This window comes from Chiloscyllium punctatum, chromosome 34 (genome assembly GCF_047496795.1).
Source record: "Chiloscyllium punctatum isolate Juve2018m chromosome 34, sChiPun1.3, whole genome shotgun sequence".
NCBI classification, from domain to species: Eukaryota; Metazoa; Chordata; class Chondrichthyes; order Orectolobiformes; family Hemiscylliidae; genus Chiloscyllium; species Chiloscyllium punctatum.
Window position 1 is genome coordinate 72,426,770 of NC_092772.1, and position 25,109 is coordinate 72,451,878.

The following is a 25,109-nucleotide window of genomic DNA, read 5'->3' on the forward strand; positions in this document are numbered from 1 at the left end:
ACATGGTGGGCCAATTATTCCGGTGCTGTCCTGTTCTGTTTTCTAGGGGGTAGAATGTGTGGAGCGAGAGATAATATTTTGAGTGGAATATGTCTCTTCTTTAGAACACACAGTAAGTTAATACATTTTGAGAGAAGCAATGTAGAAAGGGAATATATATTTGCATGGCACAGACACAGAGAGCAGGACAGCAGGAATGGGGGACAATGTGTACCAATCCTTAAAGGAGAGAAAACATTATGTGTTTTGGGTAAAACAAATGGGATGCTGGGCTTCATTAATGGAGGAATGATAACAAACTCACGGAAAAGATTCTGACCCTTGACAAAGCTTGAGTTAGGTCACAGTCAATCATTGCATTCAATTCTGGTCAACATATTCCTGGTCAGAACGAGGAAGTTAAAATACCATAGAGGGACCAGTTCCATACATTTTGCTTCTCTTTCAGGACACCGTGGGGTCTCAAGGGTTAAACATTACCTTGCAAAAGGCCTTATTTCATCAACTGAAGGCCTGTACTCTTAGAATACAGACAGAACACCTCAGAATGGTGGAGGCTGACAGTATCTCAAAATAGAACCTCTTGCAGCCAGACATGTGGATTGCCCCGTAATCCCAGACAGAGGAATTTGCCCTTTTCAGACAAGACTGGTAGCCCTGGGCACAACTCTGTTAAACTGCCTCCACTCCCATTGTCTTACCTCCCCTCCATATTGGCATAGGTAAGTGAATCCCTTATTTACTGAAGGAAGAACCATTCTGCCTTAATCTCCTCCCATCAACACATAATCAACACATAATCATGAACAATACGATCATCAGTTTCTGTAATCCATCACACGTTATCACAGACATCGCTTTGTAAGGTCATAATTACCTACTTTAAACTATGCAAAGACAATCGTCCATGTGATTGATATGCCTTTGTCTAATTCCTATTAAATATACTGTCTCTGTGGGTAAGGCAGAGATTCGTGAAGAAGAGTGTCTACAAGTAGACACTCAGCTACTTTAGAGACATTTTGAAACTCTCGCCGGCTGTCCAATAATAAAGTTACTGCTGTTGTGCAGAAAACTTGCATCGTCTGGATTTGTGGAACAAAATAGGCATCAACAATGAAGGATATGAGTGATCTTCAGACTGTGGCATATAGGCTTACTGGAGTGGCTCACTGATGAAGAAAATGCAGTCACTGGATTGATTTGAAAAAATTGCGATTTTCTTTGAAATGAAGAAGTTGGATATATTTTTGATAAAGCTGTATAAGGTTATAACACACCTAGATACAGCAGACAAAAATATCTGCATTCGATAGGTGATGGCACAAGAGTTAAGGTCAGATGTAAGGTTTTGAGACAGCGGGAGATGAGTAAGTGTTTCTGCTGACTGTATTGGCTGGAAATATGCAGAACATGCTGCCTACTATGTTGGTGCAAGGAGAGAAGATCAATGATTGATAAAAACAATTAGATCAGTTCTGAGGGAAATAAACTTGCAGAGTTTGGGGTACGTATGGGGAATGAGAATATGGGATTCTGCTACAGAGAGACAGCTTGGATTTGATGGGCCTCTTTCTGTGCTATAATGCATTTTATTTGGACTTGCTCAACTTGCTCTGGTCACCGATTAAGTTGTCATTGAGGTACATCTTCTCAGTGTTCCTACTCAGACCAATACAGGCTGTCCCTCCACAACAGGAGATAATGTTTACTGCTTTATACTGGGTTCTTGGGGGGGGGGGGTGATGGGGACGGGCTATCGGTGTGTGTAACAGTCTGTCAACATTTATCTGAAATGGCTCAACACCAGTGCAGCCACACCAGGGATCGACTCTGGAAATGTGGGGAATGCCAGAAGGGAATTCTTTACCCATCCCACCTGGAAACTGGCCAAACCAGTCAGACTGGGGGGCCGTTCACCTGCTCTGTGTGTGTGAGGGGGAAGGGATTCACTCAGGCATCCATCCTGCTGAGACACCAGTCAATTTACTGATAACCACAGTTGAAGGACTTTTTCCTCTTTTTCACGCCAAGTAATGAACAATGGTTTTGACAGCTCATAAAGTTGTGCACACAGAAATTAGCTTTGGAAATGTTCACAACATTGTTGAACATGCACAGATTCACACTGGGTACAGATTTTTATTTTCCTTTATTCATTCACAGGATGAGGGTGCCGCTGGCCCGGCAGCATTTACTGCCCATACCTCATTGCCCATAGGGAAGGTAAGAGTCAACCACATTACTGTGGATCTGAGGTCACAATGTTGGCCAGACCAGGTAAGGATGGCAGCTTCATTCCTGAAAGGGCATTAGTGATCCAGATGGGTTTTTCTGACAATCGATTAATGGTCATCATTAGACTCTAATTTCACAAGTTTTTTTATTGAATTCAAATTCCCCCATCTGCTGCAATAGGCTTTGAACCCAGGTCTCCAGAACACGATCTGGGGTTTTAGATTAACTGCCTCGCGACAATACCACGAGACCAATACTTCCCCACATCGCTGTCCATCTGCACAGAGTGAACAGTGATTTTCTGGTTCATCAGAACTGGGTAATCACACATATGTTTGCTCAATGATTGCAGGAGTTGGATGTTGATTGGCTATTGACATCCATCTCCGAACCATGTATTCTGGGGTTTTTTTCTGATGATGATTGGAAGCATCATCAGTCTTGTTATCTTTTGGGGGTAAAAACAGTTTCAATTAGCTTTCTGCTAAATGCATGGCAATCAATTCTATCTCACAACTCACAGGCACATTAGTTTCTTTTGAAGGGCTCTCCATCTCCCCAACCTCCTTCATCCTCACCTCCAGCAATACAATAATCTCACAGTCTCTTTGTGACTATGAATGAGATAATCTGATCAGCTGCTTCTTCCCCAGCTCCTATGTCAAGTTGGATCTTGAACTCCCCTTGCTGCAGTTGTGGTCCTGCAACATTGTACAGTGTTTCTTGTATTTCATGACTTGGCCTATCAGTGTTCATGATACTGCATGTATTATATGGGGCCAACAGTGTAAGAGTTTAGCTCATTCCTTCCAAGAACTGCAGTAGAATTGTACTCCAACAAATCTTATACAATCAGGGCCCCGCATATTACCCAACTTGCCTCTTACCATCAAACCAGAGTATCAGTCCTCATTCAACTGTGAGAATTCAGGAGGGCATATCAGTAAAAGCAGCATGAATACCTAAAAATGAGGTGTTAACCTGATGAAGTTCCCAAAGAGGACTACTTGTGTGCCTAACAGCATAAGCAGCAAGTGATAGACAGAGTGAAGCAATCCGGGAAACAACAGAACAGATCTAAGATTTGCAGTCCAACCAAATCCAGTTGTGAAGGAAGTCAGAGCACAGCTGGAGTTCTGAGGACAGTTCTCTTCAAGATATTAACCAACAAGAATGTCAGACTGGATTAATTATCGTAAAACTCAAGTCCGTTTGATATTCATATATTTACAATCAGTGTTCAATTCACCAAATGTAGCTGAAGGTAAAGATAATCTTCAAGTAATTGTCACGATGGAGACATCTGAATACTTGGTCAGCAACTTAAAGCCTATTGTGTTTAGATAGTAATATTTTTAAAGAGATTTTAAAAAGTAAGGTGACTTGAGTATAATGGAAGCAGTTGATTGGTAGGTAGCTGATAATGTTCTTTTAATCTGAAGTTAATTTAGGATGTGTTAACAAATAAACACATGGTAGGGAATCCCAGCCCCATGGAGTGCAAATCCAGTTCCAAGTGGGAAACCAGGACACGTCTTGTGTGATCGACAACCACAAGAACACGGAGGTGACATGGGAAATATCAGCAACACTCATTTGACTGCAGTTAATGTACTGCACACACTTCTGATCCCCTTATTCCAGGGTTAATGTGATCACACCAGTGAGGATACAGAGGAGATTGATCAGAATGTTTCTACAATTGGAAAATTCCTGCTCTGAGGAAAGGTTGGATAGGCTGGGGATGATTTCCGAGGAGGATGACCTGAGATTTAATTGAAGTGATAAAATGCTGAGGAATCCAGATCGAGTGTCTAGGAAGGAGCTATGCATTAACTGAGAGGTCAGAAACTGGACGATTTAGATTGAAACAAATTCCCAGAAAGAAGGGGAGAGGAGAATTCATTTCACTCAGAGATGGTGGGGAGCAGGAAATCATTGATGGGGTGGCAGAGGCAGTAACCAGCATCACATTAGAATAAAAGGACATGGATGTAACTGAGATGCTGGAACATTAAGGGCTGCGGACTAAAGTCTGCAGAATGGGATCATTGTGATTTATTTAACATTTCTCCAGAATATTAAACTCAAGTCCAATTTGAGAATTTATGAACATCATTCGACCTGAATTCCAAATGTCAGAATAAATTTATCAGAAAGTTACAGCACAGATAGAGGCCACTTGGCCTATCCTGCATATGTTGGCTGAAATAGAATGACCCAGGCTTTACAGCGTTCTGTACTCACCAATGAGAGCAACAATTTCAGACTGTGTACTCTGCCCTCAATGTTGTTATAATCTGCTTTTTCAATGTATTTCTTTGACAGCTGCTCACCTTGTTTCCTGGTTTCTTTCCCAGCTCTAACTCCATTCCCCATGGCCTTGAGGGACTACCATTTCTGTAATTTAATCTCTCCTGTCTTCCCCCGTGTGACAGAGTGTCTTTTTGTCCTTGTCTCCCTCCCACCTTGCTCACATCTTGTTTCAGTTCTGATTGTTCCCAGACCTCTGTGACTTCACTGCGCCCCCTGGGTCAGTGGCACGAGTTTTGAATTCTATTTCTCATGAGATAATCGGAAATCTTTCTGGCTGCAGTTTCTCCCAGATTTTATTTTGAAAAAAAAGAGGATTTGCGTCAAAGTCAAGTATTTCTGAGCCTTCATCCCACAATCCTGAGCACTTAGACATAATATGTGACCCTCCCACAGATGTGCAGGTTTGGTGGATTGGCCATGCTAACATGGCCAATAGTGTGTAGGTTAGGTGGGTTGAGTTAGCCAGGCTAAATGTGGGGTTATGAAGGTAGGGTAGGACAGCAAGTCATTGCATACTGGATGGACCAAATAGTCTCTTTGTGCGCCTAAGGGATTCTGTAATTCTAACTAGTTGTGATTGTTGTCACATTTTCCTAAGTCCAGGTTCATTCAACTCAGGTACACATGCTGCCTTTTGTGTTTTTGTGGGTGCTCAATCAATCCTTTCCTTCTGTTTTACATCAAATTCACACTGTGTGTGAGGGTGGGAATTTATGTAAATATAAATACTCCAACCGAACCCCCTCACAAGTCAGGAACTGTTTCTGGTACGAGCATCACTCACAACAGGAAAATAAAGGTTCAGTCATAAATCTGACAGAGAAACAGTGGGTATAATCACCAGGAAAGGCATAACAGCTTAAAAATCTTTTCTTAAGAAAACAGGAGGCTGAGAGACAACCTGGTACAAGTAGAAAGCTTTGTATCTGTGTTTTAAGAGATTTGAGGTTGAAATCATTGCGTTTGAAGCATGTTTCATTGCTCCAGGTCATCAAAGGTACGATCTAAATGTGCATCTTTCTTACTGCCTATCTGTCTGAGTCAACAATCAGACGGATATGTCATTGTCTGAGTGTTTTCCCAAATCCCTGATTGAATCTGCCTCCTCCCACAATTTCAGGTGCCAGCTGCCTCGAGTCCACCCACATGGGCATGTTGAAGAGCATGACAGGAGAATGGATTGAAACCGAGAGTTCAATGCCAGAATGAAATAGGAAGAAGGAAATAAACAGGATTTTTGGATCCCAGGGGATACATGCTCCAGGATTAGTCCTTATGGGCATTCCCGCAGTAACACGAGACAGCATCCCATGATGAGAGTTAAATCCGGGTGGCAGTAGAAGGAACCACTGAACATGAGCAGGTTTAGTTCAAACACAGGAGGTTTGTTCAGTCAGTAACAGTGTGTTAGACATGGAGGGGAAGGGAGCAGTGAGGGGAAATGTTACCACAAGCTGCAGATGGATAACTTTCACTGAAATAGGAGGAAGTCATTCACCCCTTCAACCCTGCTCTGCCATTCAATAGATCATGGCTGATTTGTGGCCTAAGTTGGAATTTTCAAAACCATTCAAACACATCAATTAACTACTCTGCACCAGACAAGATCAATATTCAAAAACTAAACATCTGCAAATGCTGGGAAATCAGGAACAATACCAGAAACTGCTGGAAAAAATCAGATCTGGTAGCATCTGTGGAGAGTGAACCTTTGGGTCCAGCGACCGGTCAAGTGATCACCTGCAGCTGACCATTCTGCAACACTCTCTGGAATAGGTTCTGGTGCGAGTGGAATGAGACAGTCAATAACAATTTAGAAAATAGGAGGATGTGCTCAATCAGAATAAAACACATTTTGGTCTTTCACTTTTAATTCAACTGCAAAAATTATTCATTATCATTTCAGAAATACGATAATAGGCCAGAAATCAACTCTTCATGTCATTGGGTCTGAGAAACTGTTAATTCTGACCTGGTCCAGCCTACAAGTGAATCCAGACATTGAATAACGTGGTTGACTCTGAACCATCTCTTGGGCAGTTAGAATGGATGATAAATGCTGCCCCAGCACGTGATGCCATGATCCCACGAACAAACAAAACAAATCTGATCGCTGTGGTTACTTGTGAACTCGCCGGTGTTATTGGAAGAGGATGAATGGGAAGGTTTATGGGGTAAAGGCAGAAGACTGGCATTCAGTGAGGTGATCCTTTGGAGAGCTGATGAGCCAATCAGCCTCCTTTTGCACAGTAACAATTCTGTGAATATTTCATTCTGAGCCTTATGAGGAAATATCTGGGCAGGGTTTGTAAAGAGGTGAGATTGAATGAGGGTCTCAGTGAGCACAAGTGAGACACAAGTACAGAGAGGTTTTGGGATAGATTAAATTAAATTTTATACATTTGCATAGTCATCAACATGACAGCAGTTAAAACTGGGAGTCTAATTAGAGCAGCAAATAAATCTTAAACAGTTACGCAGCTAAAGGGGATGCTGGGTAAAGATACTGTAGTTCGCGTTTATTTTATTCCAGGCACACCAGCCTAGGAGCACATCCTTCCTGTATGTATCCTCTCGAGCTCTTGAAGATTTTTGTTCCTTTGAAGTGTTTCATGTTTAGATACTCCAGAGAAGACAGCTTCAAGCTCCTTAATCTCTCCTGCCAGGGCAATGCTGCTGTTAGATTTAAATTCACTGCTGCATGTTACTGGCTGCTTCATGGACTGGAACTGGCAATTGAGAATGAAAGGTTACTGTATAAAATATCTTCAATGGTATTACCAGACGGGAGTGGTTTTAGGAAAATTACCTTGGCTTACCGGCATTGAGTGTCAGAGCACTTCCTGTTGTGGGGCATCCTGTTTAGATTCAATCTATTGATAACTATTAGAACTGACTTGTACTGGCTCCGTCAAAGTGGTCAGAGCATTATGGCTGTCATCGAAGGTGGTAACAAATTTCTCATGGGTTAAAAATCATAAAAGATAAAGTAGTCTGAATTGCAGAACTGCACACAGTAATCTAGCTAGGATCCCGCTGGGCTTCTGTATATCGCACTGACGACAGCTGTTTCCAGCCGTCTTCCGCTTTTTTGTTGCAAGTACCTTCGCGGATGACATCAAAAGACGTTGGCTGTTACTGTGTGATACTATACCAATGGAAACAGCTCGATCAATAGAGGCAGCTCAGTCCGCTGGGATGGGTTAATTTCTGCAGTGTCTCCTGCGGATCAGATGCAGTACATTTTATCATTCAGATCATACAGAGTGAGAGCGCTCGAAAAGGCCAATTGGTCACTCGTACCTGTGTCAGCTCGGGAGTTACAAAATATGGGTTAAAGCGGAAACACTGGGGATTGGATCATGTTTCAAGTATTTACGTGAGGCAGGAAGCAGTGATTAGGATCTGACTACAGGAGCAGCAAATAGGTTGTATAGCGCATAGGAGAACTTTGAAGTATTGAATTCTGATTGATGGGCCGATCATGCTTTCACTAGGCCACGCTGTTGCAGAAGATAATATGTCAGTGTCTCTCGCAATTGTGATGTCGCAGGCAAATATCACCGTTACTTTGCAGGAAATTCCTTTTTCCAATGTGACGACAGTCTGTATGTAAAATAGCTTCTAAATTTAATCCTTTCTCATAAATAATTCCACTCCATCTCAGTGTGTTCAATTGTCTTCTTTCTAATTTACCTGTTATTGTGCCTGCATTGAAGTTGCTTTGCTCCTTCTGCGAATCTTTTACAGTCTGGGTGATGTGATGCATTTGTATTGACCCACCTTCTGACAGAATTTTCCACTTCACTTCAGCCCGTCCTAACTTCGCTATCTGATACCATTCCCGTTGTCTGGGTGTTAAGCGCTCGTCTCAGACACAGACTACCCTCACCCAAAATAAACGCAAAACTCAGACACACTGTGATCACTGCAATATACCGGCCATTCGAACTGACAACCGGAAGCGGCAGAGACAGGCCACGATAAATGCCGGAAGAAACAGCACAGAAGCGCGTCACAGGAGGTTCCCAAACACTGAGGATGTCAACTCGACGAAACGTTTGCAAGACAAATTCCCAGCTCCACAACAGAACCACAACAGGGGCTCTATTCTCTTCTCATGAGGAAGAAGGTACTTATCTCAATCTGTGGAATTCCCTATTCAAAATGCGGTGGATGCCAGGACAATGAGCCAATTTAATGAAGAGATACAGATGTTTAATTTGCAATGAGATGAAGGGTGAGAGAGCAGGCTGGAAAATCCAGCTGAGACCGATGTGAGCTCAATCATCACCGTATTAAATGGTGGGGCTGGTTCTCCAGTGCCCAGTGCTTATCTTCTAACGGTAATAACTGGAAAGCTGAATCCAAAAATCACCAACTTCACCAAAGGAGATTTTCGGAAAATGACAGATAGTCAAGTGCATTAGCATACCAAGCTTAGATAGTGAGGAAGTGTGTAGGAGATAATGATTTTGCAATTTTAAACTCAGGGGAGAGAGTGATTTATGGTTTTAGACTGTGTGGTACATTCACACCGTCCAGAATACTCTGTTGTGATTACCTATCCTGTACTTTATTACACAGCCAAGGTCTCTGACAATGAAAACCAAAACACCCAGGAAACATCGCCTCCCCTCTTAATCTGATAAAAGAATTCTGAGAAGTCTGGTTGAACTTAGAACACAGATGGAAAGCTGGAAGATTAGATCCACTCCCAAGATCCAGTGCTTAAACAAAAGGAGACTACAATAGAATGAGGCAGGAGTTGGCTAATGTGGACTGGAAACAAAGACTTTATGGTGGGAAAGTTGGCGGACAGTGCAGGAATATCAAAGCCATTTTTCGAAGTGCTCAGCAAAAGTATATAGCAGGGAAAAGGAAGGACTGTAGGAAGAGGAGTCATCTGGCAAGGGTGGCTCAGGAAATAAGGTAGTCTATCAAAATGAAATAAAATACATAAATATTGGCAAAGACCAAGGAGATTAGAAAAACTTTAAAGATCAACAGAAAGCGAGATGGAATTGGCGGAGAAAAGTGATTAATACCTGTCCCTTGGGCTGGAATAGCAGTTTACCCTGCTGAGGGGAACATATTGTGTGGGGAATATATGGCCTCTGTAATTGCTGAAGTACTTAACTGTTACCATTGAGATAATCTTAGAACATAGAACATAGAACAATACAGCACAGAACAGGCCCTTCGGCCCACAATGTTGTGCCGAACTTCTATCCTAGATTAAGCACCCATCCATGGACATATCCAAATGCCGCTTAAAGGTCGCAAATGAATCTGACTCTACCACTCCCACGGGCAGTGCATTCCATGCCCCCACCACTCTCTGGGTAAAGAACCCACCCCTGACATCTCCCCTATACCTTCCACCCTTCACCTTAAATTTATGTCCCCTTGTAACACTCTGTTGTACCCGGGGAAAAAGTTTCTGACTGTCTACTCTATCTATTCCCCTGATCATCTTTCAACCTCTATCAAGTCACCCCTCATCCTTCGCCGTTCCAACGAGAAAAGGCCGAGAACTCTCAACCTATCCTCGTACGACCTACTCTCCATTCCAGGCAACATCCTGGTAAATCTTCTCTGCACCGTCTCCAAAGCTTCCACATCTTTCCTAAAGTGAGGCGACCATAACTGCACACAGTACTCCAAATGTGGCCTAACCAAAGTCCTGTACAGCTGCAACATCACCTCACGACTCTTGAATTCAATCCCTCTGCTAATGAACGATAATACTCCATGGGCCTTCTTACAAACTCTATCCACCTGAGTGGCAACCTTCAAAGATCTATGTACATAGACCCCAAGATCCCTCTGTTCCTCCACCTGACCAAGAACCCTACCATTAACCCTGTATTCCGCATTCTTATTTGTTCATCCAAAATGGACAACCTCACACTTGGCAGGGTTGAACTCCATCTGCCACTCCTCAGCCCAGCTCTGCATCATATCTAAGTCCCTCTGCAGCCGACAACAGCCCTCCTCACTGTCCACAACTCCACCTATCTTTGTATCATCTGCAAATTTACTGACCCACCCTTCGACTCCCTCATCTAAGTCATTAATAAAAATTACAAACAGCAGAGGACCCAGAACTGATCCCTGCGGAACTCCACTTGTAACTGGACTCCATGCTGAATATTTACCATCTACCACCACTCTCTGACTTCGACCGGTTAGCCAGTTTTCTATCCAATTGGCCAAATTTCCCTCTATCCCATGCCTCCTGACTTTCCGCATAAGCCTACCATGGGGAACCTTATCAAATGCCTTACTACAATCCATGTACACTACATCCACTGCTCTACCCTCATCCACATGCTTGGTCACCTCCTCGAAGAATTCAATAAGACTTGTAAGGCAAGACCTACCCTTCACAAATCCGTGCTGGCTGTCCCGAATCAAGCAGTGTCTTTCCAGATACTCGTAAATCCTATCCCTCAGTACCCTTTCCATTACTTTGCCTACCACAGAAGTAAGACTAACTGGCCTGTAATTCCCGGGGTTATCCCTATTCCCTTTTTTGAACAGGGGCACAACATTCGCTACTCTCCAGTCCCCTGGTACCACCTCAGTTGCCAGTGAAGACGAGAAGATCATTGCCAACGGTACTGCAATTTCCTCTCTTGCTTCCCACATAATCCTCGGATATATCCCGTCAGGCCCGGGGGACTTGTCTATCCTCAAGTTGTTCAAAATGTCCAACACATCTTCCTTCCTAACAGGTATCTCTTCTAGCTTATCAGTCCGTTTCACACTCTCCTCTTCAACAATACGGTCCCTCTCGTTCGTAAATACTGAAGAGAAGTACTTGTTCAAGACCTCTCCTATCTCTTCCGACTCAATACACAGTCTCCCACCACTGTCCTTGATCGGACCTACCCTCGTTCTCGTCATTCTCAGGTTTCTCACGTACGCATAGAATGCCTTGGGGTTATCCTTGATCCTATCCGCCAGGATAATCTTGATCAAGTTAAAAATCACAGCACACTCCAAAGGCTTGTACCTCAAAATAATCCTGTTGGATTGCAACTTGGTGATGTGTGGTTTTTAACTTTGTCCACCCCACCACCGGCTCCTCGACATCAGAATCCTGAGAGATACCCCACTGAAACTGAAGCGCCTGTCAGATACTTGAGGGAGTCACAGGGGTGTGGGGGAAGGGTATGTGGTTTAACCACAAAGTGCTGAACTGAACTAGACTTTCTAACTGCCGTTGCCATGGAGATAATACTGAGAGACAGTCTCTATTCAAAGTCCCAAACCACAACGGTATACGAATGGGAGCTGTACATCCGACAGGCAGGGAGTTACCTGATGCTGTCTGGAGGTATTTTGTATGTACACTATCCAGGTATCTGCCATGTCTCATAAATGAAGATTCAAAGAAGACCTCTCACAGTTCTGTGCCGAGTTATTCCTATCCAGCAGGGTTCAGGAATATGAGTACACAGCAGTCAGCCTTCACAGTGGAGGATACGAAGAACAGGACAGGAATTGATAAGGAGACTGAGGAAGGTGAGGACCTAGATAATAACAATTATCGTGAAAGAGTTAGAGCTGGGCAAGTTAATGGAGCGAAAGGTACACAAGTCTCATTGCCCTGATGGAATACATCCCAGGATACCAGAGTTAGTGGGAGAAATAGGAAATGCACTTAGAATTGTAGAATCTTACAGCAGAGATAGGCCCTTTGGCCCAAACTGGCCCATGCCGACCAGAATGTCTATCCACACTAACCCCATTTCCCTGCACTTGCCCATTTGCTTTTGACCCTTTCCTATCCATGTATTTGTCCAAATGCCTTTTCCCTGTTGTGAGTGTTCCTGCCTGACCCACTTCCACTGGCAGGTCATTCCATATACATACCACCCTCTGTCGAAAACAGTTGCCCCTCAGCTTCCCTTTTATTCTTTCTCCGCTAACCTTAAACTGATCTAATCAAGCCGTCCAATCCTTGAGTTCCTGGGAAAAGGATGAGTGCATTCACCTTATCCATGACCCTCATGGTCTTATACACTTCTAGAAAATAACCCACTCAGTTTCCTCTGCACTAAACGTAAAATCCTCACTTGTACAACCTCTCCCTATAACACAGACCCCGAAGCGCTGGCAACATCCTTTTAAATTGTTCTGCACTTTTTACTGTTTCATACAGGAAAATACATTACATTCATCATATTCTCACTATTTCCCCACGGTGCTGGAACCGACATGACAATGCAAATCGATTACAATCCATGATCGAGAATGAACTCCTTGACAACAATCCCGTTTTGATAGTGTTTCCCATGGTGCAGGTATACGAGTGTCTTTCTGGTTGTATGGTTAATTCTCACAGATACATTTGGAGCTGAAAGGAGTCTGAGAAGATAGACTCAGCTTACCATTGATTTTTGTCTGGATTGATGGGCTCTCATTATCTGCTGCGAAATTGATATTGTAGACGGGCACATCCCAGCAGCTGTGCGAGTCGGAGAGGGATCATGGAACCATTTTCATGTGACTTGGCATCTGTTGTTATGCAGGAGAGCACAGTTGGAAACGCAAGAAAATGGTGGGCGCGGCCGGCTGGTAGTGTGGCCGAGCGGTCGAAGGCGCTGGATCCAGGTTCCAGTCTCGAAAGGGGCGTGGGTTCGAATCCCACCACTGCCATTTCTGCAGATCAACTCCAACGCTGCAGCTTTTTTGTTAAAATGCTGTTTCTGTCCCCACTGTATTGATGTTGAAAACAAAAGTAAAATGGCTTTGCTTCCCGGGGAATTAACTGTGGTGTGGGATAGTGCCGAATATTTCAAAGTGTCTCTGTCTGTCATGATCGTGTTCGCCTCCCGCGCAGAAAATCGCAAGCAGCTGTGCTGTTCCAGGCAAGTTGAGCTTGTACTGGAACCGAATGGAGACCGGTATTTCATCGCTGTTGTGAAACAAAGTCCTGGGGTGACTCGACTCGTCGTTATTTGGTTTTTCGGCCAATGGGAAAATCGTTCCAACGAATTTCGATGTGATATGTTGTTGAATTTCTCCCATTTCCTTCGTTTCCGTCCTGGAGACATCGGAAGGGAAAGGTAATCTAATCGAGACTGTGATTGGTGAAATTCACTTTTTATGGCCCATTCTTATTAGGTTCTTTCTTTCTCTCTCTTCAGTATTGTCTGGGAAGTGGTGGTTCCCTAAGGCTGCAGTATGTGTGAAAGAGTAGTTTGGAATTGTCCTGTTGTTAGTTGTGAGATTTCTTTATAAATCATGCCCTCGGACTGTCTCACATTTAGCATTCATGCACCTCTGTGTCTGAAAATGCATTAGGTATGCCAGCTTTGTTTGTGTTCCGTGTTAAATGCTTTCTGTTTTGCGATTCGCTCAATACTTTACGAGTTAACAGCGTTTCTGAGGAAACTTCCAGCTGCAAAAGTCCTTAACTGAGGATCTGGGAAAATTTCACAGAGTATGGTCAGTCGGAGCAAAAGTAAGGAAGTCGTTCCTTTCTGCAGTGTTTCGCAATACTACCTTTCCCGTGAGCATCGAACACAGTAAAGGATTGTGCCACAGACTGCGACGGCAAGCTCCGCTAAAAAGTAATCCTTTAAAGCAGGTGTAAGCAACACAACGTTTTTGGGGGACACCGCGTGGAAACAGATACTTCGGTGTATCTCGTCCATGCTCAGCACATAGCCAAATATAAACAAGTCCGGTTCCCCAGTATTTGGCCCCAAACCCTCTCAACCCATCCTATCCAGAAACTCATGCAATTTTCTGAGCCTCCTCCGCTTCCTCTGGGAGCTCATTCCATACACGCACAACCTTCTGTGTGGGAAATGTGCCTCAGGTCCTTTGTCAATTTCAGCCCACTCACCTTAAACCTATGCTCTCGAGTTTTCAACTCACCCCAATTTGGGTAAAACACGTAAATACTCAGTTTCCAACCCTTCCATTAGATCATGTCGCAGTCGTTACGCTGCAGGGAAAGTCGTCCCAGCCTAGTCGACCTCGCCCTACGGTCCAAACATTGACCACATCCTTGTCTATATTTTATCATCAATTTCACGTGTCTTTTTTTTATGTTTTGAAGATGTCAATTACGCTGGACAACAACGAGCTATTGGAAACAGAAAGGTGAAACGAAGAATGGCTTCAACTTTCAGTGCTGGATGCCCCTGAGCTGCCGGATGGGCGGCTGCGGCTTGTTTCTGTAGTGTAGTGGTCATCACGTTCGCCTCACACGCGAAAGGTCTCCAGTTCGAAACTGGGCAGAAACTGCTTTGTTCTTCATCGGCAGCCTTTTACATGGACAAGAACGGTGCTTTCTTGCTTGCTTTCCCATCTGCAAACCTGCCTTCGAAGTTGCTTGAACAAATCTGCTCGCGTAGTGAAATGTAATGCAATTCCATTTAATGACTGTGCAAAGAATTGTAAAGTTTTTATCCAAACTGGTTCTGATCATATGCAATTCTGTTTGAGAGTGTAGTTACCCCCTTCTGATTCTTCTACGAAAAGCAGTACCGCATTTGCATTCCTTGCGCAGGCGGCCCGGTTCAAAGACAGGGAAGAAGCTGATGCGCTGGTGTCACAGTGCACCACGGATTCCTGAACTTGTCTGTCTGTTAAATGTACCCCAAAGGCGTCTCTGAAAGGCCTCGTTTGGAAGCTGTCTGTCGTTATTCAACGTACGAGAATTGGCACCAGAGGTCCTGAATCATGTTTTGGAGCAGTTCGCACTTGAGTGGCTCTTTCAATCAGCAACAGCAATGAAAGAAATTACACTCTCAGAGGAACCTCTGGACCTGTGCTTTCATGGTGTCGCTAGTATTAAGGTGCGCCCCGAGACCTAAGCCACGTTGGAACTGAAACGGAGGAATCGACAGAGAGGTTACAGAATGACATCGCATCCATTTGGTTTTCTTGAAATCACTGAGGAGCAGGAAAATGTAAACGGCGAAGTCGAGTGGGGAAGTCAGGCAGTTGCAGCTCTGGAGAAACTCCTTCTTTGTGACTCACTCAGCAACCAGACACGTGAAGGTGACTCAGAGGCGTGAGAGCTCTTCACATCGAGAACAAAAAGCAATCAAGGGCAGTTAGCACCTCTTCCGGAGTGGGGGTGGGGTGAGGTAATTACCTTTTGACTTTGTTACTATGTTGAGAAACTGCCTTTTAGATTGAGGTGAACAGAAAATGCATTTCTAATAAGCACCATGGAATTGAGCAAAATTTATTGAGTCGCTTCTCGTCGATTCCCACACAGGTTTGCAACTCAGTTGCTATCCATGTGGCTGATGTCCAGGAGTGAACATCTCTGCAGCAAATTGCACGGTTCGGGTAAAAGGCAAGGAAAGTGTCATCTCGAACTGGCTCCGAGGTCAGAGCATCGTCACAATGTGATCTGTCGTTCTCGAATAGGAATGCGACCTCCGGTTTTAGGGTGGAGTACATTGTTTGGGACTCTTTTTCTGCAAAACAGACACAGTGACTGAAATTACGCTGCACGGTATGATGTGGAACACGGCTTTGTGCATTTTCCCTGTAGTCCGGTGTGCTTCATGTTCCGCGTAAACGTGAAACTTGCCCTGTTTCAAGCAATGGGTGAAATCATTTAGCAAAGCAAGAATCGAAATTGCAGTAATGTCAAGCAGCTCGTGGTTATTTGACCAAATCATAACCGAACATATATTCTCACAGATACATTTGGAGCTGAAAGGAGTCTGAGAAGATAGACTCAGCTTACCATTGATTTTTGTCTGGATTGATGGGCTCTCATTATCTGCTGCGAAATTGATATTGTAGACGGGCACATCCCAGCAGCTGTGCGAGTCGGAGAGGGATCATGGAACCATTTTCATGTGACTTGGCATCTGTTGTTATGCAGGAGAGCACAGTTGGAAACGCAAGAAAATGGTGCGCGCGGCCGGCTGGTAGTGTGGCCGAGCGGTCGAAGGCGCTGGATCCAGGTTCCAGTCTCGAAAGGGGCGTGGGTTCGAATCCCACCACTGCCATTTCTGCAGATCAACTCCAACGCTGCAGCTTTTTTTTTAAAATGCTGTTTCTTTCCCCACTGTATTGATGTTGAAAACAAAAGTAAAATGGCTTTGCTTCCCGGGGAATTAACTGTGGTGTGGGATAGTGCCGAATATTTCAAAGTGTCTCTGTCTGTCATGATCGTGTTCGCCTCCCGCGCAGAAAATCGCAAGCAGCTGTGCTGTTCCAGGCAAGTTGAGCTTGTACTGGAACCGAATGGAGACCGGTATTTCATCGCTGTTGTGAAACAAAGTCCTGGGGTGACTCGACTCGTCGTTATTTGGTTTTTCGGCCAATGGGAAAATCGTTCCAACGAATTTCGATGTGATATGTTGTTGAATTTCTCCCATTTCCTTCGTTTCCGTCCTGGAGACATCGGAAGGGAAAGGTAATCTAATCGAGACTGTGATTGGTGAAATTCACTTTTTATGGCCCATTCTTATTAGGTTCTTTCTTTCTCTCTTTTCAGTATTGTCTGGGAAGTGGTGGTTCCCTAAGGCTGCAGTATGTGTGAAAGAGTAGTTTGGAATTGTCCTGTTGTTAGTTGTGAGATTACTTTATAAATCATGCCCTCGGACTGTCTCACATTTAGCATTCATGCATCTCTGTGTCTGAAAATGCATTAGGTATGCCAGCTTTGTTTGTGTTCCGTGTTAAATGCTTTCTGTTTTGCGATTCGCTCAATACTTTACGAGTTAACAGCGTTTCTGAGGAAACTTCCAGCTGCAAAAGTCCTTAACTGAGGATCTGGGAAAATTTCACAGAGTATGGTCAGTCGGAGCAAAAGTAAGGAAGTCGTTCCTTTCTGCAGTGTTTCGCAATACTACCTTTCCCGTGAGCATCGAACACAGTAAAGGATTGTGCCACAGACTGCGACGGCAAGCTCCGCTAAAAAGTAATCCTATAAAGCAGGTGTAAGCAACACAACGTTTTTGGGGGACACCGCGTGGAAACAGATACTTCGGTGTATCTCGTCCATGCTCAGCACATAGCCAAATATAAACAAGTCCGGTTCCCCAGTATTTGGCCCCAAACCCTCTCAACCCATCCTATCCAGAAACTCATGCAATTTTCTGAGCCTCCTCCGCTTCCTCTGGGAGCTCATTCCATACACGCACAACCTTCTGTGTGGGAAATGTGCCTCAGGTCCTTTGTCAATTTCAGCCCACTCACCTTAAACCTATGCTCTCGAGTTTTCAACTCACCCCAATTTGGGTAAAACACGTAAATACTCAGTTTCCAACCCTTCCATTAGATCATGTCGCAGTCGTTACGCTGCAGGGAAAGTCGTCCCAGCCTAGTCGACCTCGCCCTACGGTCCAAACATTGACCACATCCTTGTCTATATTTTATCATCAATTTCACGTGTCTTTTTTTTATGTTTTGAAGATGTCAATTACGCTGGACAACAACGAGCTATTGGAAACAGAAAGGTGAAACGAAGAATGGCTTCAACTTTCAGTGCTGGATGCCCCTGAGCTGCCGGATGGGCGGCTGCGGCTTGTTTCTGTAGTGTAGTGGTCATCACGTTCGCCTCACACGCGAAAGGTCTCCCGTTCGAAACTGGGCAGAAACTGCTTTGTTCTTCATCGGCAGCCTTTTACATGGACAAGAACGGTGCTTTCTTGCTTGCTTTCCCATCTGCAAACCTGCCTTCGAAGTTGCTTGAACAAATCTGCTCGCGTAGTGAAATGTAATGCAATTCCATTTAATGACTGTGCAAAGAATTGTAAAGTTTTTATCCAAACTGGTTCTGATCATATGCAATTCTGTTTGAGAGTGTAGTTACCCCCTTCTGATTCTTCTACGAAAAGCAGTACCGCATTTGCATTCCTTGCGCAGGCGGCTCGGTTCAAAGACAGGGAAGAAGCTGATGCGCTGGTGTCACAGTGCACCACGGATTCCTGAACTTGTCTGTCTGTTAAATGTACCCCAAAGGCGTCTCTGAAAGGCCTCGTTTGGAAGCTGTCTGTCGTTATTCAACGTACGAGAATTGGCACCAGAGGTCCTGAATCATGTTTTGGAGCAGTTCGCACTTGAGTGGCTCTTTCAATCAGCAACAGCAATGAAAGAAATTACACTCTCAGAGGAACCTCTGGACCTGTGCTTTCATGGTGTCGCTAGTATTAAGGTGCGCCCCGAGACCTAAGCCACGTTGGAACTGAAACGGAGGAATCGACAGAGAGGTTACAGAATGACATCGCATCCATTTGGTTTTCTTGAAATCACTGAGGAGCAGGAAAATGTAAACGGCGAAGTCGAGTGGGGAAGTCAGGCAGTTGCAGCTCTGGAGAAACTCCTTCTTTGTGACTCACTCAGCAACCAGACACGTGAAGGTGACTCAGAGGCGTGAGAGCTCTTCACATCGAGAACAAAAAGCAATCAAGGGCAGTTAGCACCTCTTCCGGAGTGGGGGTGGGGTGAGGTAATTACCTTTTGACTTTGTTACTATGTTGAGAAACTGCCTTTTAGATTGAGGTGAACAGAAAATGCATTTCTAATAAGCACCATGGAATTGAGCAAAATTTATTGAGTCGCTTCTCGTCGATTCCCACACAGGTTTGCAACTCAGTTGCTATCCATGTGGCTGATGTCCAGGAGTGAACATCTCTGCAGCAAATTGCACGGTTCGGGTAAAAGGCAAGGAAAGTGTCATCTCGAACTGGCTCCGAGGTCAGAGCATCGTCACAATGTGATCTGTCGTTCTCGAATAGGAATGCGACCTCCGGTTTTAGGGTGGAGTACATTGTTTGGGACTCTTTTTCTGCAAAACAGACACAGTGACTGAAATTACGCTGCACGGTATGATGTGGAACACGGCTTTGTGCATTTTCCCTGTAGTCCGGTGTGCTTCATGTTCCGCGTAAACGTGAAACTTGCCCTGTTTCAAGCAATGGGTGAAATCATTTAGCAAAGCAAGAATCGAAATTGCAGTAATGTCAAGCAGCTCGTGGTTATTTGACCAAATCATAACCGAACATATATTCTCACAGATACATTTGGAGCTGAAAGGAGTCTGAGAAGATAGACTCAGCTTACCATTGATTTTTGTCTGGATTGATGGGCTCTCATTATCTGCTGCGAAATTGATATTGTAGACGGGCACATCCCAGCAGCTGTGCGAGTCGGAGAGGGATCATGGAACCATTTTCATGTGACTTGGCATCTGTTGTTATGCAGGAGAGCACAGTTGGAAACGCAAGAAAATGGTGCGCGCGGCCGGCTGGTAGTGTGGCCGAGCGTTCGAAGGCGCTGGATCCAGGTTCCAGTCTCGAAAGGGGCGTGGGTTCGAATCCCACCACTGCCATTTCTGCAGATCAACTCCAACGCTGCAGCTTTTTTGTTAAAATGCTGTTTCTGTCCCCACTGTATTGATGTTGAAAACAAAAGTAAAATGGCTTTGCTTCCCGGGGAATTAACTGTGTTGTGGGATAGTGCCGAATATTTCAAAGTGTCTCTGTCTGTCATGATCGTGTTCGCCTCCCGCGCAGAAAATCGCAAGCAGCTGTGCTGTTCCAGGCAAGTTGAGCTTGTACTGGAACCGAATGGAGACCGGTATTTCATCGCTGTTGTGAAACAAAGTCCTGGGGTGACTCGACTCGTCGTTATTTGGTTTTTCGGCCAATGGGAAAATCGTTCCAACGAATTTCGATGTGATATGTTGTTGAATTTCTCCCATTTCCTTCGTTTCCGTCCTGGAGACATCGGAAGGGAAAGGTAATCTAATCGAGACTGTGATTGGTGAAATTCACTTTTTATGGCCCATTCTTATTAGGTTCTTTCTTTCTCTCTTTTCAGTATTGTCTGGGAAGTGGTGGTTCCCTAAGGCTGCAGTATGTGTGAAAGAGTAGTTTGGAATTGTCCTGTTGTTAGTTGTGAGATTACTTTATACATCATGCCCTCGGACTGTCTCACATTTAGCATTCATGCATCTCTGTGTCTGAAAATGCATTAGGTATGCCAGCTTTGTTTGTGTTCCGTGTTAAATGCTTTCTGTTTTGCGATTCGCTCAATACTTTACGAGTTAACAGCGTTTCTGAGGAAACTTCCAGCTGCAAAAGTCCTTAACTGAGGATCTGGGAAAATTTCACAGAGTATGGTCAGTCGGAGCAAAAGTAAGGAAGTCGTTCCTTTCTGCAGTGTTTCGCAATACTACCTTTCCCGTGAGCATCGAACACAGTAAAGGATTGTGCCACAGACTGCGACGGCAAGCTCCGCTAAAAAGTAATCCTATAAAGCAGGTGTAAGCAACACAACGTTTTTGGGGGACACCGCGTGGAAACAGATACTTCGGTGTATCTCGTCCATGCTCAGCACATAGCCAAATATAAACAAGTCCGGTTCCCCAGTATTTGGCCCCAAACCCTCTCAACCCATCCTATCCAGAAACTCATGCAATTTTCTGAGCCTCCTCCGCTTCCTCTGGGAGCTCATTCCATACACGCACAACCTTCTGTGTGGGAAATGTGCCTCAGGTCCTTTGTCAATTTCAGCCCACTCACCTTAAACCTATGCTCTCGAGTTTTCAACTCACCCCAACTTGGGTAAAACACGTAAATACTCAGTTTCCAACCCTTCCATTAGATCATGTCGCAGTCGTTACGCTGCAGGGAAAGTCGTCCCAGCCTAGTCGACCTCGCCCTACGGTCCAAACATTGACCACATCCTTGTCTATATTTTATCATCAATTTCACGTGTCTTTTTTTTATGTTTTGAAGATGTCAATTACGCTGGACAACAACGAGCTATTGGAAACAGAAAGGTGAAACGAAGAATGGCTTCAACTTTCAGTGCTGGATGCCCCTGAGCTGCCGGATGGGCGGCTGCGGCTTGTTTCTGTAGTGTAGTGGTCATCACGTTCGCCTCACACGCGAAAGGTCCCCAGTTCGAAACTGGGCAGAAACTGCTTTGTTCTTCATCGGCAGCCTTTTACATGGACAAGAACGGTGCTTTCTTGCTTGCTTTCCCATCTGCAAACCTGCCTTCGAAGTTGCTTGAACAAATCTGCTCGCGTAGTGAAATGTAATGCAATTCCATTTAATGACTGTGCAAAGAATTGTAAAGTTTTTATCCAAACTGGTTCTGATCATATGCAATTCTGTTTGAGAGTGTAGTTACCCCCTTCTGATTCTTCTACGAAAAGCAGTACCGCATTTGCATTCCTTGCGCAGGCGGCCCGGTTCAAAGACAGGGAAGAAGCTGATGCGCTGGTGTCACAGTGCACCACGGATTCCTCAACTAGTCTGTCTGTTAAATGTACCCCAAAGGCGTCTCTGAAAGGCCTCGTTTGGAAGCTGTCTGTCGTTATTCAACGTACGAGAATTGGCACCAGAGGTCCTGAATCATGTTTTGGAGCAGTTCGCACTTGAGTGGCTCTTTCAATCAGCAACAGCAATGAAAGAAATTACACTCTCAGAGGAACCTCTGGACCTGTGCTTTCATGGTGTCGCTAGTATTAAGGTGCGCCCCGAGACCTAAGCCACGTTGGAACTGAAACGGAGGAATCGACAGAGAGGCTACAGAATGACATCGCATCCATTTGGTTTTCTTGAAATCACTGAGGAGCAGGAAAATGTAAACGGCGAAGTCGAGTGGGGAAGTCAGGCAGTTGCAGCTCTGGAGAAACTCCTTCTTTGTGACTCACTCAGCAACCAGACACGTGAAGGTGACTCAGAGGCGTGAGAGCTCTTCACATCGAGAACAAAAAGCAATCAAGGGCAGTTAGCACCTCTTCCGGAGTGGGGGTGGGGTGAGGTAATTACCTTTTGACTTTGTTACTATGTTGAGAAACTGCCTTTTAGATTGAGGTGAACAGAAAATGCATTTCTAATAAGCACCATGGAATTGAGCAAAATTTATTGAGTCGCTTCTCGTCGATTCCCACACAGGTTTCCAACTCAGTTGCTATCCATGTGGCTGATGTCCAGGAGTGAACATCTCTGCAGCAAATTGCACGGTTAGGGTAAAAGGCAAGGAAAGTGTCATCTCGAACTGGCTCCGAGGTCAGAGCATCGTCACAATGTGATCTGTCGTTCTCGAATAGGAATGCGACCTCCGGTTTTAGGGTGGAGTACATTGTTTGGGACTCTTTTTCTGCAAAACAGACACAGTGACTGAAATTACGCTGCACGGTATGATGTGGAACACGGCTTTGTGCATTTTCCCTGTAGTCCGGTGTGCTTCATGTTCCGCGTAAACGTGAAACTTGCCCTGTTTCAAGCAATGGGTGAAATCATTTAGCAAAGCAAGAATCGAAATTGCAGTAATGTCAAGCAGCTCGTGGTTATTTGACCAAATCATAACCGAACATATATTCTCACAGATACATTTGGAGCTGAAAGGAGTCTGAGAAGATAGACTCAGCTTACCATTGATTTTTGTCTGGATTGATGGGCTCTCATTATCTGCTGCGACATTGATATTGTAGACGGGCACATCCCAGCAGCTGTGCGAGTCGGAGAGGGATCATGGAACCATTTTCATGTGACTTGGCATCTGTTGTTATGCAGGAGAGCACAGTTGGAAACGCAAGAAAATGGTGCGCGCGGCCGGCTGGTAGTGTGGCCGAGCGTTCGAAGGCGCTGGATCCAGGTTCCAGTCCCGAAAGGGGCGTGGGTTCGAATCCCACCACTGCCATTTCTGCAGATCAACTCCAACGCTGCAGCTTTTTTGTTAAAATGCTGTTTCTGTCCCCACTGTATTGATGTTGAAAACAAAAGTAAAATGGCTTTGCTTCCCGGGGAATTAACTGTGGTGTGGGATAGTGCCGAATATTTCAAAGTGTCTCTGTCTGTCATGATCGTGTTCGCCTCCCGCGCAGAAAATCGCAAGCAGCTGTGCTGTTCCAGGCAAGTTGAGCTTGTACTGGAACCGAATGGAGACCGGTATTTCATCGCTGTTGTGAAACAAAGTCCTGGGGTGACTCGACTCGTCGTTATTTGGTTTTTCGGCCAATGGGAAAATCGTTCCAACGAATTTCGATGTGATATGTTGTTGAATTTCTCCCATTTCCTTCGTTTCCGTCCTGGAGACATCGGAAGGGAAAGGTAATCTAATCGAGACTGTGATTGGTGAAATTCACTTTTTATGGCCCATTCTTATTAGGTTCTTTCTTTCTCTCTTTTCAGTATTGTCTGGGAAGTGGTGGTTCCCTAAGGCTGCAGTATGTTTGAAAGAGTAGTTTGGAATTGTCCTGTTGTTAGTTGTGAGATTACTTTATAAATCATGCCCTCGGACTGTCTCACATTTAGCATTCATGCATCTCTGTGTCTGAAAATGCATTAGGTATGCCAGCTTTGTTTGTGTTCCTTGTTAAATGCTTTCTGTTTTGCGATTCGCTCAATACTTTACGAGTTAACAGCGTTTCTGAGGAAACTTCCAGCTGCAAAAGTCCTTAACTGAGGATCTGGGAAAATTTCACAGAGTATGGTCAGTCGGAGCAAAAGTAAGGAAGTCGTTCCTTTCTGCAGTGTTTCGCAATACTACCTTTCCCGTGAGCATCGAACACAGTAAAGGATTGTGCCACAGACTGCGACGGCAAGCTCCGCTAAAAAGTAATCCTATAAAGCAGGTGTAAGCAACACAACGTTTTTGGGGGACACCGCGTGGAAACAGATACTTCGGTGTATCTCGTCCATGCTCACCACATAGCCAAATAGAAACAAGTCCGGTTCCCCAGTATTTGGCCCCAAACCCTCTCAACCCATGCCATGTTGTGTGCCATTGATTTCATTGACATTGAGATATTTTGCTTATACAGGAAGGGATTCATAATCACGTAAAGTTCGTAATTAAAGTCATATTTTCTTTTTTAAAATTATGAGAATTCCTTTGTGAAACAGTGATTTAGAGATGCCGGAGTTGGACTGGGGTGAGGAAAGTTAAAAATCACGTGACACTATGTTATAGTCCAACAGGTTTATTGGGAAGCCCTAACTTTCAAGGTGATGCCTCTTCATCGGGCGACCTTCATCTCTTCATCCGCTCGGACTAGAGAATAAGGATTGGTGTACGTGAGGAGTTGAACTGCACCATAATGATGTGTTAAATGTTTATTGAAACTCTTCTGCAGAATTAAGTTCACAGAATAAACAATATTTGAACATTCTTGAGTTGACTAGAAGTAAAATCCTGTTGCCCACCATATGAATAATACCCGAATGTATTTTGATTTAATAAAATGAATTTCATTACTTAGATACTTTAAAATTTTAAAAACTGCAGTGTCCTCAAATCTAAAATTTGGATATAATGTAATATGATACATAATGTTATTAATGACCTGAAAATAATAAATTGCAGATTAAGAGATTATTGGAATGAACAACAGACAGAAGCAGATCCAAAACTGGATTGAAAATCAATTCAAACTCTGCTTAGATATATTCTAATCACCATTCCAAGCTGCTCTGGCATATCTCTGTTGGAGAAGGGAACCGAACCCACACCTCCTAGTCTCATAAGAGTGACACTACTAGAGATCCACAAGTGTCTTTCATTATGTTCCTAACAAGGAAGGGTGGGATTATAATCAA

General features: G+C 44.3%; 1 long non-coding RNA gene and 4 other non-coding genes across 6 annotated transcripts in view; 4 read left to right on the plus strand and 1 right to left on the minus strand.

Annotated features, from left to right (window-relative positions):
• Nucleotides 1–25,109, minus strand: part of LOC140458934 (uncharacterized) — a 69,415-nt gene that overhangs the window by 17,054 nt on the left and 27,252 nt on the right. Inside the window, exon 6 of one of the 2 annotated variants that reach the window (XR_011953785.1) lies at nt 24,282–24,564. The exons of the other annotated variant lie outside the window; for it this stretch is intronic. This is a non-coding gene — a long non-coding RNA (uncharacterized lncRNA). Of the gene's footprint in view, nt 1–24,281; nt 24,565–25,109 lie in introns of those variants that run through there. 2 annotated transcript variants of the gene reach the window in all.
• trnal-cag (transfer RNA leucine (anticodon CAG)) lies at nt 13,143–13,224 on the plus strand. Its single transcript has one exon. It is a non-coding gene; the product is annotated as a tRNA-Leu (tRNA).
• trnav-cac (transfer RNA valine (anticodon CAC)) lies at nt 14,750–14,822 on the plus strand. The gene has a single exon. It is a non-coding gene; the product is annotated as a tRNA-Val (tRNA).
• trnal-cag (transfer RNA leucine (anticodon CAG)) lies at nt 16,472–16,553 on the plus strand. Its single transcript has one exon. It is a non-coding gene; the product is annotated as a tRNA-Leu (tRNA).
• trnav-cac (transfer RNA valine (anticodon CAC)) lies at nt 21,408–21,480 on the plus strand. The gene has a single exon. It is a non-coding gene; the product is annotated as a tRNA-Val (tRNA).